The 18064-nt window shown below is 40.7% G+C and overlaps 1 long non-coding RNA gene across 1 annotated transcript; it reads right to left on the bottom strand.

Moving 5' to 3' along the window:
• Positions 1-4827: 4827 nt before the first annotated feature.
• LOC133382243 (uncharacterized) lies at positions 4828-5581 on the bottom strand. The gene is made up of 2 exons (XR_009761867.1): positions 5359-5581; positions 4828-5218 (listed from the first exon to the last, which is right to left on the bottom strand). It is a non-coding gene; the product is annotated as an uncharacterized LOC133382243 (long non-coding RNA).
• Between the last annotated feature and the right edge of the window lie 12483 nt (positions 5582-18064).

Here is an 18064-nt window from a genome sequence, read left to right as displayed (position 1 = left end):
ATAATTGTGGAATAATTGCGCTGACTATTCTGCAGAATAGTCTCCAGTGGACCTTAGGAGTGTCTCAGTCTGCACAAGATAAAACAGTGGGAGGTGAAATATATTCTAGAAAAATTCTAGGTGTGCTCTATGTTTTTAATTGACCGTGCCCACCTTGCCTTAAATGAAGTGGTTTAAACATAGCAGGCTGAAAATATGCATCCTCTTTCTTCCAACAGCTAGAGTTATTACTGAAGTAGCAACATATTGTAATCAGTCTGATTTTATATTAAACTGCAGTTTCAGATTCAACTGTTAATGCACCCAAAATAGAAATAGAACCTCCAATTTGAAACACAAAAGGCTGTATTCACCATCATATGACATTGACCAATAAAAGGGCTTTGAAATTAATAAAAAATAAAATTGACACAGATTTCTATGATGAATAATGAGGGAAAGAAAGTTTTTAAGATTAGATTCTCTGTAGAAACATTAGTAACACAGGAAAGAAGCAAAATAAGAAGAACACCAACAAGCATCCAAAAATATAATTCTCCATCTTTGGAGATGGTAGGTGTTGCCACCACTCTCCATATGCTCAGAGGCACATGTTACCAAATTGTTCCAAGCTACATAGGAAGTGGATTGGACTGTGAAAGACCAACCCATACTGTGTTTGCATTTTGACACAACTTTGTAGGGCAGTCCAATATCTCAGAGAGTAGGTCAGGTCTCCTGCTCCCCTGGTGCATTCACTATAGCTGCCCAATTTCCCAACTTTTTAAAGTTTGATAGAAATATCTGTGGGCTATAGGTATGTTCTTAAACCTCAAGGTTTTTTGCCTATTAGTGAATTCAACATAGCACTAAGGAGATTGTTCCATCAGCACAAGCATTTCTGATTGCCCTATGGAATGAATTTTGTTCTCCTCCCCCCTCACTGTTCTGGGGGGCTCTCCTGACCCTCTGGAGAAGATTGAGGCAGCACACAGGGAAGTAAAGATGGGAAAGTCCAGTTGCACCTATGGGAATACTTGTACTGGCTTCTCCTACCACAGTAATTTAATTGAAAACCGCCCAATCTCTTTTTATGTTCCTTCCAGGAATATGAAGGGTATGATACACTTCAAATAAGTAAATTAATGGCCTTGTATGATTCATAAACGCACAGAGTAGATGAAGACAGCCATGCCAATCTCAGCATGATGCATGATAATCTGATCCTATGGAAAGGCCTGGTGACAGCATGCAGCCTCCTTGGGTAAGTGCCAGGCCCACTGGGGCTCCAGCTGCTGAAATGCTGCTTTTACTGCTATTGGCCTGCTGCTGATGTTGCTACAGCTACTGCTATGGGCAAATTGCCAGAGCCACACATGTGGAATCATCAGGGCTGTCATCTTAATTCTTCTAGCCTTTCAAATAATGGGGGTGGACCTGGCAGAGAAAATACAGGAGTACTGATAAGCTCAGATGTAGGGGCCTGGCATTCCAGTGACTACTGTTGGCAGGCTGCCATTGCAAATGCTGCCAGGAGGGCCACTGGGTTGCTCACAGCAGCAGTCTGGTGGCAGTACAAACTTACAGGAGAGTGGCCACCAAGGGCAGGTTGCGTAGGGCCCCCCAAACCAGGAACTGATCTTATCTATTGATCATAAGTCTTTGCTTTTTCACCTCTTATAGAGAGATGTTTGACAGCACTTACAGTATTATTGCTAACAGAGAGTGAATATGGATGACTAGTTAATTTATTTGTCATTACATTTACATCCTGTCTTTCATCCAAGGATCAAACGGTGGTGTAAATGGTTTGCCTTCTCTCCATTTTTTCCCCTCACAACAAACCTGTGAGGTGGGTTACGATGAGAGATAGCAACCAGCTCAAGTGATTTATGGCAGGGGAAAAAATAAAACACCAGAGCCTGTTTCATTTATATAGACTGGGCATGGGCAGAAAGTAGATTGCAATCCACTGGTAGATCTCTTTCTGATTGGCAGTAGATTGGTAAGGATTTCTGACTCCCAATTGTTTAACAATAGCCACACCAAAATGACTCCCCCCTCCCCCAAACTAGCAGAAGGACTGTGAGCTCACTTTAGTTCTGTTACTCAAAACATGTTATCAAATTCTAAATTTATGTCTTTTGCACCTCACTCAGTCGATGGACCTCAGGGTCCTAGTAAAACACAAAGTAGATTCCGCAAGCCTGAAGTCTCCTTCCTCTGAAAAGAAAAACTGTGACAGAAAACTTTGCCATTGATCAGTTGGTCATCTGAATTGGCCAAAGCCTGCTTCTAATTTTGCTTGTGGCATAACTGTACATTAAGAGAAACTTAGGCACCATCTGCACTATGCATTTAAAGCAGTATCATACCACTTTAAACAGACACGGCTTCCACCAAAGAATCCTAGGAGCTGTAGTTTGTTAACGGTGCTGAGAGTTGTTAGGAGACCCCTATTTTCCTCACAGAACTACAATTCTCAGAATGGTTTAACGATCAATCCCTCTTCCTTGGGAACCCTGAGAATTGCAATTCTGAACAAAAACTGTGTTTAATTTAAGGAGAAAGGAATAGAGAGATTTTGCCTTTCAGTTCAAATCTTTAACATAACGTACAACCAAACATACAGAGGAAAACCTCCTTTAGAACTTCACAGCCAATTAGAACACATGCTAAAAAAGGTAAAGGTGTCCCCGCACTTGTAGTGCGAGTTGTTGTTTCCGACTCTTAGGGTGATGTCTTGCGACATTTACTAGGCAGACTGTATATATGGGGTGGTTTTGCCAGTTCCTTCCCCGGCCTTTCTTTACCCCCCAGCATATGCCGGGTACTCATTTTACCGACCATGGATGGATGGAAGGCTGAGTGGACCTTGACACCTTTTACCGGAGATTCGACTTTCATTGGAATCGAACTCCGGCCGTGTGCAGAGCTTCGGCTGCATTACCTCCACTTACCACTCTGCGCCACATGCTACCTCACTGAAAGCATGCCACTGCCTCGTTGCTAAGCAGCACCTCTACCTGTTCCTCTCCTAGCTATTTGACTTTAACACTAACAGAAGTAGGATGCAATCCAACTCATACAGACAGCTTTGGTTATGGGGTGGTATACAAATGTAATAAATAAATAAATAAATAAATAATACAATACTTCTACCTGGCTGGGGGAAGTTGGATGCAGTGGGCTTCCAGCTGAGCTGGCAGGCTCCCAGCACTGCCAGGCTCCACCAGCAGAAGCCCGCTGCCACTGCTGAGGCACAGTGCTGCCAGGACCCTGCCGGTGCCGCTGGAGGTCTACCAAGGATAGCCAGCCCATGGACGGAGAGCCAGTGGAAGCCCCCATGGGGAGAGGATTTATACAACATCAAAGTCCCCTCCAGAGCACTCACCCATGTCCCGATCCCAATTCCACTGACCAATAGGCTGGTGCAATAAAAATTTACAATGGCTGCCTATGGGGACTGCTTACTCTCTGGTAGGTCTGTTCGTGGGAGCCAGTTCTTCCCATCCGGCTTCTGTGAACATGGAGCTGAATCTCAACCAGGGGAGTGGATGCCGCAGAGCTTTCTACCAGCTCCTCCACCATCGCCCCCCCCGCCAGTTCTATGAGCTAAGATCTCTTGCAAACAATTCTTGGTGCCCTTACCAAACTACACTTCCCAGGATTCCTTGGGGGAAGGCATGACATGTAAACTAGTATGAAATCACGATAAATCAGAGCTTGGAAAAGTTACTTTTTTGAACTACAACTCCCATCAGCCCCAGCCAGCATGGCCACTGGATTGGGCTGATGGGAGTTGTAGTTCAAAAAAGTAACTTTTCCAAGCTCTGCGATAAATGTGTATGTTTTGACTTTAGAGTGATTATAGACTTGCAGGAACACTGTACATTAGTCTTCTGTTAGGAACTTAACATACCATTACACTAAATAAACAGCAGCCTCAGCAGTAGCACTGCAACATAATGTCAAAATATGCCCCCTTTATATTTTATATACAATGAAAATGTCTAACAGTATACACAAGGCACACAAAGAAAAAGCTATCCTCCCAACTGTAAATGTATACCGTGTATATGATTGCAGCATAATAAATAACAAGCAGAATTTTATTAATTTTGGTTTTGCTTAACATGAGGCTAGGATTTTAACCTATATATAATTTGCAACATGTTAACATAAATCACATGAAAATTGAGAGCAGATGTTACATAGCAATAGTAGCTGGGATTATTGTGCTTAAATTGTGCTTTCATGGAAAATACCCACAGCAGGCTTTGAACATGCTTTATGCATAGAGTAATGTGGCTACTTGAAAAGAATATTTATGTGTTAGACTCTTTTATTACAAGAGGTAACTCATCTTGTTAGTCTGGTTTCAGATGAGTCAGACTAAATTTTCAGATGGTTTGGCTGAAGAAATATTTTCCAGTAAGTTGCCATTTGTAATTGTCTATATCCCCTGGGTATAACCTTTTCACAGCTCCTCCTCTTTTTTAACTGTTCCCTGAAGCCACTCCCATCCAATTATAGAGATTATTTTACTTTTTTTCCATATGAAATGCTGAAACTTCCCTTTCACTTGGAAACGGCAGATCTTTGCTCAGATTTAGATTCAGTGACAGACTAGAAATGGTATGAAAGGGTCAAATAGTATGAAAGGGCCAATATGCTACCAGGCCAAGTTTAAAGTTCTGAAACTGGTGTACCAAACCTTGCACAACTTGGGACCAGATTACTTGAAAGACCGTCTGTTCTTGTTTTCTGTCTTTTTTGCAATTAATTTTTTGAATTAAATTGTAAGAGTTTGTAACATGACAAAAATAAAGGTGTAACCCAAATAAATAAATACAAATGTTAATTTTTATTTAATATTTGTTAAAATACAAGGATAAAATTGGCAACATACGAATACGGCAAGATGCTCCTCATTTTCCAGATCAGCATTCAGCACTCCTCCCAGAGTGCCCCAGGCCTCTCCACAGTGTAATATGGGATAAAGGGTGGCTGGTCAGCTGTAAAATCTTATTTGCCTAACATAGGAATTGGTACGATACAGTTTTGAAATGCTCTTTTTTTGAAGTTTCTTTAACAGTCTTGTTATGCTGGGTTAGACTTCAGAGACAGTGATGGCCCATCTTTGGTTCAAGCACCCTTTTGTAGTGAAATTAGCCCCAATCTTTCAATGTAGCATGATTTCCAAGTGTGCTGCTGTTAGAAGTAAAGCCACCAACTCCTTGAACAGAACAGAGGGATTTCAATCACTTTCTAGCAATAGAAGAGCTAGTCCCTGGATCTAGGTTAAGATGCTGACCAGGTATTAAGAGAGTGCAGAAAAGGCCAGTCCCTAAACTCCCAAAGATGTTGCACTCTTACCAAAGGGGTTGTCATGGCCCCGTCAGAGGATTTATCAGATGAGGATGACTCAGGAGTAACAGCAGCAGACCCAGAAGGAGAAATGGAGGAAACTCCTGAGAACCCAGCTCCTTCTCCCCCTCAGCTGCAGAGCACCCCAGACACAGCTGAAGCCCTTCAGCCAGACACAGACAGTGAACAGGATACTCCTCCCATCACCAGCAGAAGGTCAGGCAGAAGAGGGGCAGGCCTGTCCACTTAAGGCCAAAATGCTGATGGCTCACACCTGCTGACAAACCTGCTCCTTAAAAGACAAACCTTGGGTTCAGCTTGTTGCTGACTACAACATCAGGTGTGGCTTTGTGTGTTTCCAGTTTCCCTGAACCTTATTTTGGACTGATTCCTTGGCAATTGAACCCGGACCTCTACTGACCTTGCTTCTGGACTTTTGGCTTGGCATGTAAGCTTGGTAAGGGCCTTGCCCTTACCACACTTCATCCTTGTTAGCCTGGCAGTTTTATGACCAGGGTGCCAGCTAAGGACTTTCCCGCCCTGGTAAATACCCAGGAATTTCCAGCCCCCACCTGCACTGCTGTCTCAGTGCAGAGCTGACAGGGGTCCTCATCCTCTGCACGCCCTCCAGCACAGTAGTGATATAGTTGTGTTTAATGCAGTTGAGTTTAACTGGAGTCTAATGCCATTGGAGAATAACTTTTAACGTTGTCTTGTGTTTTAGCTGAAATTGTTGTGAGGTGGGGGTGAAACCAACGTTTCTCCCAAATGTGATTGTTTATGCATATCCCTAAATCAGCCTCCTATGCAGCATTAAGAGCACCTGTAGTTCCCATAGTTTTATCCACAAGTAGTTTATATATCATAGATACCACCCCTTTAAATTCTAAGTCCGTTTGAAAGCATAGATGTTTGTGGACTGTAGACACCATGTCTGAAGAGCTTGCCAATGAAGATTGTAATTTGAAGCCTTTGAAGCCAGTTACATCACAGCACTTCCAGTTTAATACCAAGAGTTTGAGATGGGCCTTGCTCTAGCTATTAGGTTCCATATTCTGTATAGTCCTTTGGCTATTCATCCTTTGAACTGTTCATATTTGTCAATGTTATAGAACTTAGGGTGGTCAAGGAATGGCACCAAAGGTGATGGTGGGAGACCCAAGATTTTAGACCAGCGTTTCCACACTGACAAGGTAAGCCTCAGACATGAATTATTTATATTGTGTAGCAAGTCCTCAAAGGTTAGGCTTCCTAGGGGTGAGCTCAAACTGAACCCATGGGACTCTGTTGCTGTTTCCATTAATATGCAACAACTGCTTTAGCTGAAAAGCTTTGAAATAATACTGCAAATGTGGAGAACTTACACCCCCTTTATCCCTAGATCTGTATAACATTCCTTTGTTGAGCTTGTTGCATTTCCCTTTAGTGGCAAAAGCATTCATGTATTGCCATTTGTGGAACCACTAGGTTGGAATTGGAATGGGAAGCACCCGAAATTAATTTTTTTTAAAAGGAAGAATTCTCATTTTCACTGCTGCTATGCAGGCCAGCCAAGAAAAACCTAAATGACTTCACCCTTGCAAGTTCCATTATTATCTGATTTGTGAGATCTTCAAAGCTGCACTTTTAGAGTTGCTTTAGGGCTTTGGGGACGATCACACCCAGCTAATGAAAAGCCTCCATAATACTGGATGTGTCTTGAGAAGTTTCCCCCTGATGCAGGGGCAGAACACGTCTCATTTCTCTTGTAAGTCATTCTCTGTGGCATTCTCACTTCACATGCTTGTGGTTCATTCCTCTTTACAGTGACTGAGCCTGGGAGCCTGGAACTCATCCCTGACTTGTTTGCATTCAGACCGCATCACAAACACAAAGAGGAGCTGAGGGGGTTGGCTGCACTATCATAATGTGACTTCTGTTGCTGTTGAAGCTGGCGAAGCTGCCTATGTACCCCTGATGGTATTGCAGGAGATGTTACAGTAGTCACAGGGAGTATACTATGCAAAAAGTGTCCCATCAACAATTGAACTGGAGTGGAGGGAATACCCATAACTGGTATGTTCCTGAGATTTAGCAGGGCCAGACAGGGATCTGTACCATCTTATAGCACCATTTTAGCATGTTTTTTTATGGTTGGGACTATGCGTTCAGCTAGGTCATTGTACTGAGGGTAGGTTGTGCTTTAATAAGTCATTCTGAAAGCCCAGTCACTAACAAATGGATATACACTGTTACTTGCAATGGAACATGGTCAGACACGATCCCCTTAGTGCTCCCATGGGGAGCAGAAACTGCTTTCAGCTTTACCACTGCAGTGGTGGCTGATTTGTCAGCAAGATGGAGAACTTGAAAATACTTTGAGTAGTAATCTGTTATCAACAGATATGAGTATCCTTTGAATTAAAAAATGTCTGCTGCAACCTTCAATCAGGGGAGGTCATGAATCTCATGTGGCAGCATTATGGATGTGCTAGAATTCTGCCCGATTTGGTACCAAATTTTCCATTAATTCACTTATCCTGAATCGCTGAGGATCAGATGTTAATATAGTGAATTTCTGCAGCTATTTTTGAAATTGGATTTTTAACAAATATATCTACCTCTAAAACATCAATTTTAAGAATAATTTTTCAACATTTCCTTTAAAATATTAATATCAATATTCTTTCCAAGTGAAAAAATGGATCACTAAAAGCAGCAGCTAGTGGTTGAAGAGCAAACTTGAATCAACGTCAGCCTATTAGGTTGATGGAATGCTTTTGAACCAGCACCAGCCAATGGATCCCATCCCTAGGCAGCATGGAATCTTACTGATTGTAGAGCTGTAAGGACTGATACTGTGGGCAGCTACCTATTATTGCTCAATGTGGGCCTTCATGTTTGCCCAATTCATGAGGAGTTGGGCTCTGGTTGTGGTCCTTTGAACTCCTTGATGCAACAGCGTTAATATGCCATTTCTTGCACTGTGCAGAATGATAATCCTCAACCCACTCATTAGCAATTCATTTTCAACCCAAATAGCATCCTTCAAACTAGAGGACTGTAAGACTGCAATTCTTTTGCATTGCACTGTTGACAAGGGAAGAGATCTACAACCACATGCAAAATGTGTATGCAGATCCAATCAACAAAACCACAGCAGAAGCCTTAAAAGCTTTTAAACAGTATTGTGAGCTTAGGAAAAACTCAGTATTTGAATGTTATCAGTTTTGACAAATCAGTTTTAATGAAGGAGAAGGAATTGATAATTGTGTCACCAATTGAGATGCAAAGCACAAGACTGTGAGCAGGGCTGGCACCAGAGGATGGCCAGGGCAGGCCCTGGCTGAGGGCCCCTGAAGGGTCCCTCCTTAGGGTGGATAGGTAGAGCTCCCGTTCCATGGTCTGCATCAGCTCCCGACCCTGCCATGGATCACAGAGAGGGAGCTCCCAGCACCCCCTACAACTGCACAGGCCTGCAATGCCCGCCTGCACTCCCTGCATACCTCTCCCATTGTGGTGAATGGTGGCTGCTCTGTGTGTGCATGCCTACCATCAACCAACATGGCGGCCAAGGCTTCCTTAAGGGGCTGATGCCCCTGCTGCCATCTTGGTTGATGATAGGCATAAATGCGCAGCGTGGCCAGCATTCACCACAGCAGGAGAGGTAGGTGGCACATGCAGGCAGGTGCCATGGGCCCAGGGCAGGCTAGTGCCCAAGGGCCCAGTCATGCCTGGCCTGACTGAGTTTGGAGCCTCAGAGTACATAATGATAAGGGACAAGATTGTTTTTAGTATCCCTGATTGCACATTAAAAGAGAAATTTCTTGAGCGCCTGCAGCTCACACTTGTTCAAGCAACAGATATTTGTAGAGTTCAAGTCCTTAACCATGCACAAGCTTGTGCAATGGCTATAGAATTTCTGCTCCCATCTTCTCCAGTTTTCCCCCAAATTTCTAGTCATGCACAGCTTAGAAGGAGGCTTGAAAGCATCCATTTTTCAGCTTCCAGCAACAATTGCAGGCTTAAACAACTTCTGGTTTATTCAAGATGTGAGCCCACATCTGATGTTATGTAGTATTCTGTGGATTTGAGAAGGGCCCTTACTGTGTGAGGAAACCTTTCACTGGGTCTGCCGTAATAGCAGGAAGCTACAGGAGTCAGGAAAACTTTAATAGCTGTATTCATTTCTGAAGAGCAGATCAACAGCTCAGCATTGCAGCTGGGACTTGGTACACTTGCTTCCCCTGGAGCAATGGAAGGAACCACACCCAGGGAAGGGAGTTTACATTACAGACCAGGCATGTCTCTTAAAAAGACAGGCCACACACACTACGCTTCCCTATACAAACACATTTGATTAAAATGTGTGTGATATACTTGAAACGCCAGCTATGAGCAATAAAGAGCATGAAATAGGTATGTTTAATTGTTGCAGTGTTCTTATGAGAGAGAGAGACAGACAGACAGAGTAGAATAAAAGACTTAGATGGCAGTTCCGCACACTCACCTAGGAGGAAATCTCCTTGAACTCCATGGGGCTTACTTCTAGGTAGACATGTATAGTATTGCATGATTACTCAGAAATAAGGTCCACTGGAGACAATGGAACCTAATTCAGAGTATCCATGCATAGGGAATATAGGTAGTAACACCCACAGAAAATTACCCTCTCATTATTAGCGCATTCACCCACAGCAAGCCTAGCCTCAGTCCCCAAATAAACCCTCTATTCACAAAAGGCCCTGGGTAAATCAATTGATGGTCAATGCTAGGGCTTGCCCCCAGCATCATCATTACTGAACACAAATCCTTATTAGTCCTATATCTGGACTAGCAGTGTGTATGGGCACCAAGGAGACCATATATTTATTCATGTTATTCTCCTTTCAGAGGTTATGCTGTTGACTCATTAATTTGACACATCAAAAGTAAGGAATGTTTCTGATTTGTTGCATTACATATAAAGAACTGAACAGCAAATAAGCATGGAGTATTTCAACCCTTCCTTATACATTCTCAGTGTGAAGGAAAATTAAGAACTACTAAACAATCCCAGACATGTCTCTGCTACCCACATCCTTTCCTCTTCAAAATCCAGTGCCCTGCCATTTCCCACCAATGATTTCTTTAAAAGTATTTCGCTTTTCAGTTTGTCAAACCAAAGCAAGCCAAGGTGCTGCAGTTCCAAATCTCTTTTGATTAATCAGATTAGAGAGACCTGGGCCAACTGTCCCAAAGTTGTGCGTGCAGCCCTAATCTTATGAAACCTTTGAAAATCACCACATACATGGAATTATACGTTCCAGATCCTTCTGTTAAAAAAGACAGCACATGATTAAATAGAATGATTAATCTGAGAGTACCTTGTTTTTTTCATAGCTTTATAATTACAAGTTTGTTGTGCCAGGTTTCTGTCGGAGATCTGTGGTTCTTCAACCTTGCCTGTTCATGCAGATTCTGTTCCTTGGGGCTGCTTTGTAATGTGATTATTTTCCTGCTCTCTGTACAGGAAAAACGTGCATGCTCTTACTTATGCACTTTTCATGGGGTAAAGCTGCATCTGGTGGAGAATATGGTGGCCCATCTTTTTACAATGTGCTGATTTAAACAGTCCCTTGTCAATTGCATTGGCTGACAATAAAATTCTGGGACAATATGAGCAATAAGGTTCCATTTCAAAGTCCTTATGCTTAGCTTTAAGCCCGGATCTCTCCTACCTGACAGAGTGTTTCTCTTTATGCCAATACACCTCTTCAAATATAAACAATGCCCTACTTAGAGTGGGGAATATGTGTGTGTTTGAAGCAGGGCCTTTGTTCTTTGGAATTCTTTATGCAAGAAAGCCCACCTGAACCCAAGCTTGTTGACTTTTAGAAAAAGTATAAGGCAGTTATTGGGAGGAACAGCACATTATGTTTTAAACTAGAACAATTTAACAACAAAGTGTGTGCATGAAACATACGTTTGTAACAAGTAACAACACACGTTTCATCAGTACATGTGCTGTAGCATCTGACTTAGCCACGGGTTCCCACCTTTGGTGCATTTAGTGGGCATGCTAGGAAGTTTCACCAGAAAATACTTACTTAGGGAGCAATCTGCCCCCCACATATGCTGATGGCTGGGGATTTAGGATAGTGGGCTGGCCTCTGTCAATCAATGGAGAGGAGCACTGCTGATGGGGAGAGTGTGGCTCTGCTGAAGCAGAGGCCCAACCTCTGATCAAATGGGTGGGAGGCTACCACCAGTGTAGAGCCCTGAAAAAGGGCATTACACTGGTAGGATGGGTACAGAAGTGGGCCAGCTATGGATTCTATGTCTGTCTAGCTCCTGGAGAATATCTGGTCCAGGCCGCTCTACTATTGTAAACCTTCTCTCCCCCCCCCCCGATGTGGCAGTAGCTCCTCTGCTCTGATCATCCCTGGGCTGAGTTAGGATTGCTCTGCCCCTTTCTTATCTATCTATCTATCTATACACACACATATATATATACACACTCTTCCTCCTACTGGGAGGAAGGGCGGGATATAAATAAAATAAATAAAACAAAATAAATAAGTGTTACTAGATAGTACCAGAATACTGTAAGCAGGCAATACAATAAAACAGTATAACACAATGAACCAAACAAAAGTATACTGATAAATTATATGTATTGATTGTAAAACCTTATGTGATATTTTTGATGTTATACATTGTATCTCATTTTCCACTGCCACCACCCTCCTGCAGGATAGTGTAGCTTACAGTTCATGAATTTTGTTTTATATGGTATATTTTTATGGATAGAAGCTGTCTAGGGTCTTTTGTAGTTGGTGGAGTACACATTATATAAATATAAAAAAATGGCAAGGAACATTCTTTTTGCTCCAACTGCATGGATCAGAAAACAGGGACAAGGAAGAAATTCTATTCAGTTTGCATTTAAAGGTGAATCTACCGAATTTGCACTGTCTGAAACACTGTGCATACCAAAACATAGCCATCCATCGAAATTTGCATTTCTCTCAATTTTGCAATGCAGTTCTCCAGCCAAGTAATCTGTACAAAAATGCACATACTATTTATTTATTTATTATTTGATTTATATCCCGCCCTTCCTCCCAGCAGGAACCCAGGGCAGCAAACAAATTGCTAAAAACACACCAAAACATCATAAAAACAGACCTTAAAATACATTAAAACAAAACAACGTTAAAGATATATTTTTAAAAAGCTTAAAAAACATCTTTAAAAAAGGGTTAAAAACATATATTTTTTAGATATATATATATTAAAAGCAATTCCAATACAGACGCGACTGAGATAAGGTCTCAACTTAAAAGACTTGTTGAAAGAGGAAAGTCTTCAAAAGGCACCAAAAAGATAACAGAGATGGCGCCTGTCTAATATTTAAGGGGAGGGAATTCCACAGGGTAGGTGCCTCCACACTTAAGGTCCGTTTCCTATGATGTACATGCTATGGTGATGTGTGCATAAAAGTGCATATATTAATGAACATGACATACAAAATGCATTACATTAGGGAAAATATAAATATTAGGGAAATATACTTTGCAAAAATGTGTATATTATGCAATAAATCATACAAAAAGTGTATATTAGGAGAATTTCACACTAAAATTATGTTGAATTTTTGTGAGGATTTTTTTAAAAAAATGCAAACTGATATAGAAATATGGAGAACTGAATTTAAGATTGGAAAAATGGGAACTGAGAGAAATCAAAATGGACAGATTCGTCCATCTCTGCCAGAAACTATTTCTACCGACTTCCGGGAAGGGTGACTTAGCCTGTGCCTGCTTTTGAGACGGGCTCCTGCCTCAAAAGAAGCTTATTCAGATATATCAGTCAGTTTTTTCTTTTTTTTTGACTGATTAAACTTCTCCCGGGTAGGGAGAAACGAAGAGATTAACCTCAAAGCCTATTTTTGTTGGGACGACCAGATCTCATTAATTTATGGGACGAGGTCCAGCCGACGAAGGTGGGACGGATTTTCAACAGCAAGCTCTATCTGATAAAGCGAACGTTCACCTTATCTTCTAAGAGAGAACGCACTAACAGGCAAGCACCCTTCTTTCTATATTTTTCTTTTACTTGACTTAAATTGTTGCTGTTTAAAAGAGATTTGCCAGATTGATCGGTTTTTGACATCTCACTGGGGAGCCATAACTTCTCTCTGCTACGCACTAATTAATAGCTTATCTCTGTTTTTGTTGCAAAAAGCTGTCCTGGATTTGCATTCTAAAGATATACACAGAAGAGGGATTTCTATTCCAGATTTTTATTTTGAAGAATATTATATTGTCTGAGACTACTCTCTTTTTGGTCTATTTTATTTTGACGAATCTGTTTTCTGACGACTGCCATTAATTGTTTCGATCCTGGGAACTGCATTTTGTTTACTTAACTATGGAGAGATAAGGCTGTCTGCTCTGTTTATACTGTGATGTCACCAAGTTTGGAGTATTAACCCAATTGTTGCTGAAATAAGAAGTGGTTTTCCTATATTTTTCTTTTAAAATGGCTATTAAGAAAGTGGCTGAGAATCTGGAAATAACTATGTTTCAGAAAATAATGGATGAGATTGAGATAACGAAACAAAACCTGCGACAGGGTTGTAAGGAGTTGAAAATTGAATTGAGTAAAATGACGCAGGAGATTAAAGATATAGGGGTCCCTGTGAGAGAGGCGACCCTGGAAGGGGTCCCTGTGAGAGAGGAGACCCCGGAGATTGGAACAAACGTGGAACAGGAAAAAGATTTGGAGTCTATGGACTTTAGAAATAAAATCTATTGTTTGGAGACACAGGAGATTAAAGACATAGGGGTCCTTGTGAGAGAGGAGACCCTGGAGACTGGAACAGGGGTCCCTGTGAGAGAGGAGACCCTGGAGACTGGAACAGGGGTCCCTGTGAGAGAGGAGACCCCGGAGATTGGAACAAACGTGGAACAGGAAAAAGATTTGGAGTCTATGGACTTTAGAAATAAAATTTATTGTTTGGAACTCAATGTTATCTCTGAAGAAATTAATGAAGATTCTAGAGATAAAGTTATCAATGGCATGGATAATCTTCTGGACTGGAATGACGTGATGGAGCCCAATATAGAGAAAATCTATGGAATTAACTGCAGCCATGTGACAATGGAAAAACTTTCAAGAGATGACCCAGTGTATTTTGAAAAAAAGAACAGAGATATGATTTTACAGCAGTATTTCAGCAACCTATTCAGAATGGATGGCAAGAAAATATTTGGGATAGAGGTAATTCCCATCAGACTCTTACTATATGACTATGGCTTTGACAGCAAGATTATTATGGAATACTGATAATGGAAGATTGGATACTGAAATTACTGGACTTAACAAGACTACTGAAGATGGAAGATGGAAAATGGAACTAATAGGGATAATAGAACAATGGCTACTGAAATTACTGAACCTAACAGATTCTGATGTGATGGATTAATTGAAATGTTTATTTTGACTATGGTTATGACAATAAGATTATCATAATTAGTAATGAGATGGATTAATCGATATGCTTATCTGGAAAAAAAAAATTGATAGATATATTTCTTAAAGAATTGAAACCTCTCTTTGACTTTTTGTGGAAAGAATAAAGTAATGTTTATGAGATTTGATGATTAAGTAAGATAACTATTGGAGGAAAGTGATTTTATAATATGACTTAAGAGACAGGATTGTTATATATTATAGACTTATAACTGATCTGATCTTTGACAAATGGGAAGTCAATATTTTACTCTTTATTTTTTATTTTTATTTTTTTTTTTTTTTTTGTTTAACTATTTTTGATTTTGTTTTTTGTCTTTGAATGTTTTATGATTTCGTCTTGTATGTTTTATGAAAATTTGAATAAAAATTATTGAAAAAAAAAAAAAAAAAAAAAAGAAACTATTTCTACCACAGGGCACCTCTGAGAGAGAGAGAGAGCGAGAGAGAGAGAGAGAGAGAGAAAGAGAGAGAGAAAACCTGGCTTTGCGCTACTCTTCTGCATTGGTCTCACTCTTAAGATATGGGAAGAGCTAGTGGTAGATTAGTCTCTGGTAGATGTTATGCAGGTTTCAGTTTACACCTAGAGATGCTAGGCTGAACAAACACACAATGGCTGGTTCCTCATTTTGAAAAATGTAAAATCCAGCCGTTCTCCAGATCTATCCAGCTTGAAGTGAAACACATAGATTCTTTGCAGTAGAGAACAATAATAAAGAGAAACATGACAATTTTTATACTAGCAAAGCTGGAGTTGCATATATTAAGTTGAGATTGGAGTGGCTGTATGACTTAGCCTGTTGTGGCAAAACCAATAAGTCATACATTTTTAAACAAGTGCCAGATTGGCTCCTTTGTTGCACCTGCACAGCCCCAACCTCACCATCACCCTGTCCCAGCCCTGCCCAGGTAACCTGGAGCAATGGCATTGTCAGGAGGGCAGCTGTGCTCCACAACATGGGCCACTAGAGTAGGGCCCTGCTTTACAGCACTTCGCTTTACAGCGCTTTGCTAATACAGCGGTCTCAATTAGACGCAATTAGACTAAAGCCCCACTCATATGGCACTTGTTCCGCTTTTACGGCAGTTTTCAGGCATTGCACACCATTCTATTCAATAGGTCCAGCTTTACAGTCATTTTTGCTTTACAGTGGGGGTACGGTATGTAAGCCGCCGTATGAGTGGGGCCCTACTGTACTGCTTTTGTAGCTGCCAATTAAAGGTAACATTTCATGCACCTGAGGAAGTGGGTCCTGATCCATGAATGTTTATGCCATAACAAATCTGTTAGTCTTTTTAAGGTACCACAAGACCTTTTAAGTTTGCGTTTGTAAGAAAATGAATTTAACAAATTATGAGAACTCTGACAGAAAAAAGTCCAACAGGGGTCTGATTTCCCCCCCTCCTGTTTTACACTTTGAACTCTTGATTCTCTCTGAGTGTTTTGCGTATTGCCATGAAAACATAGAGGGTTATTAAGCAAGCACTTCTGAGTTCAGGACTATAAGCTTTGTAAGGTTTTGTTTTGAAATCAGCTTATGGAAAGCAGCAGAATGGCATGGAAGATATTTTCAATTTAACATTGTGGAATGCAAAAAATCCATGCTGGCTATAGTATACAGCTACTCTTGTGGTTGTATTATGTATAAGTTGATCTGGAGTTCTTGCACAACAAACCTGGGTATTTTTGCAAAAGGAAAGTGATGGGAAAATGCACTGGAAAGTGTGGAATAACGTTTGCTTGATGTAATGCAGAGCTTGGAAAAGTTACTTTTTTGAACTATAACTCCCAATCTGTCCAATCCAGTGGACATGGTGGCTGGGGCTGATGGGACTTGTAGTTTAAAAAAGTAACTTTTCCAACCTCTGATGTAATGTTGCCTAAGCCCACCACCACCACCAAAAATCAGAATGAATGCTCTCTAAATAGCTGATGTCTAATCTCTTCATAAACAAGTCAGGAATAAATTCTCAATAAACACCTTGTGTGGAAGAGACCCACGATAATACTAATAGTATTAAACTACATCCAACTATTTTTACCAGTTTCTGTTACAACACATGAAACTTCAACTTCATGTATTAAACTAAAGCTATCCACAAGTCAGCCTTTCTGGTGGAAATTAAAAGAATCACTCCCACAAACATCTGATGGGTCCCACTGTCATCTTACAAATATGAAAATCCTTTGATTGTATACATATAGGAGTACTTTTTGATAAGTTTTCCCACAGTGGTAAGTATGTTACTTTGTAAAAGAATAGAAAAGAAAAGACAAAGAAAACATAGACATAACTTTCAGATTTTTCCACATTTCAGAAAAGAAATATCAGAAGGCAAGTTTGTAAAGGAAGTGCCAAGATCTCTACAAAGTAAGCCATATGGCCTTGGGCCACTGAATAAGAACTTTCCATTGTACAGTTTGCTGAACAGCATTATTCCCATGGTAACAGATGGATTGCGTTGCTATTCCCCTCATATATTGTGTACATTATTGTTTGGAGGCAACAGTCACATCGATACAACACGGGCCTCACTGTTCTTAGGAACAATTCTTTCTAGAATATGGAGGGCAACTTTATTCTTGTATGGCCCATGCTGAATACCAAAGAAACAGCAAAAGCCATGAGTGTATACTTTTCACTAGAAAAATAAATAATGAGAACATGAATATAGCTAAAGCACAGCATGAAGAAACTTAGACATAAAGAAACTTTGAGTTGTCTTGAGCCAATCACCCCATTTGTATTCACAGATGGCATGAAATGTTTGGGTGTTAGTGGTTTGAAAAAATAGCAGCTGTGAAAAAGTATACCTCCACTTACCTTGTAAAAAGCAAACAACCCAAGTTATTATTAAAATGGCAACCTATAACTAAAACTTATCATTAAAATAAAGAACATCTATCTAATATCCAAGAAGAGATGGGACAACATAATTTACCCTGTTCTCACAACAATCAAAAACTGATAGCAGAAAACAAGAGCCAAGTCAGGATTTGACCTTGTGGGGTTTCTTTTACTTAGCCCAAACACTATTCAAGGGGGGAAAACAACAGACTGTATCCAACAAAATCCTACTCAGAGAAGACCCATTGAAAGTAATGGACTTAAGGTAATCATGCCCCATTCATTGGGTCTACTCTGAGTAGGACTAGCATTGGATACAAGCCAATAAGATTTAGCCAGTTATCTGAATCCATGTACTATATTTGGCA

This window comes from Rhineura floridana, chromosome 3 (assembly GCF_030035675.1).
Source record: "Rhineura floridana isolate rRhiFlo1 chromosome 3, rRhiFlo1.hap2, whole genome shotgun sequence".
NCBI classification, from domain to species: Eukaryota; Metazoa; Chordata; class Lepidosauria; order Squamata; family Rhineuridae; genus Rhineura; species Rhineura floridana.
Note: the sequence above shows the minus strand (reverse complement) of the source record. Positions and strands in the feature narration are given on the sequence as shown.